Here is a 3,931-nt window from a genome sequence, read left to right on the forward strand (position 1 = left end):
TCGGAACTCCTGAAGTGTCCTAGGGCTTTGAAGACGGGCAGCGATACGTCGACCGAGAGCATCCCAGACGTGCTAGATGGGGTTTAGGTCTGGAGAACAGGCAGCCCACTCCATTTGCCTGATATCTTATGTTTCATAGTACTCCTCCACGATGGCAGCTCGGTGGGGCCGTGCGTTATCATCCATCAGAAGGACGGTGGGGCCCACTGCACCACTGAAAAGGCGGACATACTGGTGCAAAATGACGTCCCGATACACCTGACCTGTTACAGTTCCTCGGTCAAAGACATCCAGGGGAGTACATGCACCAATCATAATCCCACCCCACACCATCGAACCACGACCTCCATACAGGTCCCTTTCAAGGACATTAAGGGGTTTGTCTCTGGTTCCTGGTCCACGCCAGATGAAAGTTCAGCGAGAATCACTTTTCAGACTATACCTGGACTCGTCCGTGAACATAACCTGGAAACACTGTTCCAATGAACATGTACTGTGTTCTTGACACCGGGCTTTACGGGCTCTCCTTTGACCAGGGATCAGTGGAACACACCTTGTAGGTCTCCGGGCGAATAAACCATGTCTGTTCAGTTGCCTGTAGACTGTGTGTCTGGAGACAGCTGTTCCAGTGGCTGCGGTAAGGTCCCGAGCGAGGCTACCTGCAGTACTCATTGGCCGTCTGCGAGCACTGATGGTGAGATATCGGTCTTCTTGTGGTGTTGTACACTGTGTACGTCCCGTACTGTAGCGCCTGGACACGTTTCCTGTCTGCTGGAATCGTTGCCATAATCTTGAGATCACGCTTAGTGGCACCCGGATGGCCTGTGCCACGACCTGTTGTGTTCGACCAGCCTCCAGTCGCTCTAGTATTCTACTCCTCATAACGTCATCAATGTGCGTTCTTTGAGCCATTTTCAACACACAGTCACCATTAGCACGTTTGAAAACGTCTGCACACTTACTCGCTGCACCGTACTCTGACATGCACCTACACATCTCTGCGTATGTGGACTGCTGCCAGCGCCACCGCGCGACGACCGCAGGTCAAATGCACCGCATGGACATACCTCGAGGTGATTTAAACCCGCAAACCGCCCACCAGAGCGTTGTTCAGCGTGTATCAGCATTATCCTTAATTTAGGAGCGCGAGTGTAGATTGAGCCTTAGCATTTCCCTTTTCAGAATTTTTAGCTTCCCTATGATGTTGAAACTTTTTACACTCCACCCCTCTACTAGAAGAACGTTACCCTTTCGTTGGTTATTCAGTCATTTTCTCGTGGTCTTCTTCCCTTGGCAGTCTGTCCCGTAGATCCGAATGGGGGAGTAATCCTGAATCTTTTGCCAATGGTGAGATCATCATGACACTTGTCCAATACAGGGTACATATCCTGTGAATTCACATTATGCGTCTTTAATGCAGTAGATTTTATTGTCTTCTGCATCCTCATGTCATAGATCATTGCTGATTCTTCCGCATTTTATGGACAATTTCGCACTCCAAGGACAAGGGAATGCCCTGAAACTTTGTCCGCTCATCCGTGCTCTTTGAGAAGACCGTTGGCAGAATGAGAGTGACTTTTTATGCTTGAAGACGTCGACCGCCATTACTGATAACTTTTCTCAAAATGTAAGCGGTGGCGCCCTAGAACCGAGGACGTTTTGATTACTAGTCAAAGATGCTTCGTCTAGACCAAGGGTAGTTAAAATTTGTAAGTTTATAAAACGCCGCGTTTTACATTTTAAAACTAACGAATTTAAAATTATTTTAGACACGCAACACACACACACACACACACACACACACACACACACACACACACACACACACACATATATATATATATATATATAGGGTGTTTCAAAAATGACCGGTATATTTGAAACGGCAATAAAAACTAAACGAGCAGCGATAGAAATACACCGTTTGTTGCAATATGCTTGGGTCAACAGTACATTTTCTGGCGGACAAACTTTCGAAATTACAGTAGTTACAATTTTCAACAACAGATGGCGCTGCAAGTGATGTGAAAGATATAGAAGACAATGCAGTCTGTGGGTGCGCCATTCTGTACGTCGGCTTTCTGCTGTAAGCGTGTGCTGTTCACAACGTGCAAGTGTGCTGTAGACAACATGGTTTATTCCTTAGAACAGAGGATTTTTCTGGTGTTGGAATTCCACCGCCAAGAACACAGTGTTGTTGCAACAAGACGAAGTTTTCAACGGAGGTTTAATGTAACCAAAGGACCGAAAAGCGATACAATAAAGGATCTGTTTGAAAAATTTCAACGGACTGGGAACGTGACGGATGAACGTGCTGGAAAGGTAGGGCGACCGCATACGGCAACCACAGAGGGCAACGCGCAGCTAGTGCAGCAGGTGATCCAACAGCGGCCTCGGGTTACCGTTCGCCGTGTTGCAGCTGCGGTCCAAATGACGCCAACGTCCACGTATCGTCTCATGCGCCAGAGTTTACACCTCTATCCATACAAAATTCAAACGCGGCAACCCCTCAGCGCCGCTACCATTGCTGCACGAGAGACATTCGCTAACGATATAGTGCACAGGATTGATGACGGCGATATGCATGTGGGCAGCATTTGGTTTACTGACGAAGCTTATTTTTACCTGGACGGCTTCGTCAATAAACAGAACTGGCGCATATGGGGAACCGAAAAACCCCATGTTGCAGTCCCATCGTCCCTGCATCCTCAAAAAGTACTGGTCTGGGCCGCCATTTCTTCCAAAGGAATCATTGGCCCATTTTTCAGATCCGAAACGATTACTGCATCACGCTATCTGGACATTCTTCGTGAATTTGTGGCGGTACAAACTGCCTTAGACGACACTCCGAACACCTCGTGGTTTATGCAAGATGGTGCCCAGCCACATCGCACGGCCGACGTCATTAATTTCCTGAATGAATATTTCGATGATCGTGTGATTGCTTTGGGCTATCCGAAACATACAGGAGGCGGCGTGGATTGGCCTCCCTATTCGCCAGACATGAACCCCTGTGACTTCTTTCTGTGGGGACACTTGAAAGACCAGGTGTACCGGCAGAATCCAGAAACAATTGAACAGCTGAAGCAGTACATCTCATCTGCATGTGAAGCCATTCCGCCAGACACGTTGTCAAAGGTTTCGGGTAATTTCATTCAGAGACTACGCCATATTATTGCTACGCATGGTGGATATACTATAGAGTTTCCCAGACCGCAGCGCCATCTGTTGTTGAAAATTGTAACTACTGTAATTTAGAAAGTTTGTCTGCCTGAAAATGTACTGTTGTCCCAAGCATATTGCAACAAACGGTGTATTTCTATCACTGCTCGTTTAGTTTTTATTGCCGTTTCAAATATACCGGTCATTTTTGAAACACCCTGTATATATATATTCCAGTTTGGTATTAGCACATCGCCTCTTTTCCCACTTCTCTTTCTATCTTGTCCTATTCCCTGTCTATGTCTTGTATCTCCATCCTCTACTCTCTGTACCTCTTATCCCATTCTCTCTCTGACCATCTGTTCCTCCCCCTTCCCCTCCCCTCCTCTGCCCGTATGCTACTTCCGCCTCTGTCTGTCTCATCCTCTCCCTTTAAGTCTATCTTCTCCTTCCCCTCTATCTCCTCTTTATCCATCTCTTTGTCGATCTGCTCCTCCCCCTCTCTCTGCCCATCTTCTCCCCTTCTCCTGCTTTCTGTTATCTCCCACTTCCCCACTCTCTGCCCATTCTTTGGCCCCCCTCTCCTTGTTCACATCATTCTCTGTCCTCTCGCTGTCTATCTCTCCGTTTTTCTTTGTATGTCCATCCATCTCCTCCTGTTCCCCCTCTCCATTTCCTGCATTCTCTGTCCATTTTCTCCTGCCCCTGTGTCTTTCCAAATCCTCCTCCCCTCTCTCTGTAAATATCTTCCTCCTCCCTTTCGCTCTCC

The sequence above is a fragment of the Schistocerca serialis genome, chromosome 8, assembly GCF_023864345.2.
Source record: "Schistocerca serialis cubense isolate TAMUIC-IGC-003099 chromosome 8, iqSchSeri2.2, whole genome shotgun sequence".
Lineage (NCBI taxonomy): Eukaryota > Metazoa > Arthropoda > Insecta > Orthoptera > Acrididae > Schistocerca > Schistocerca serialis.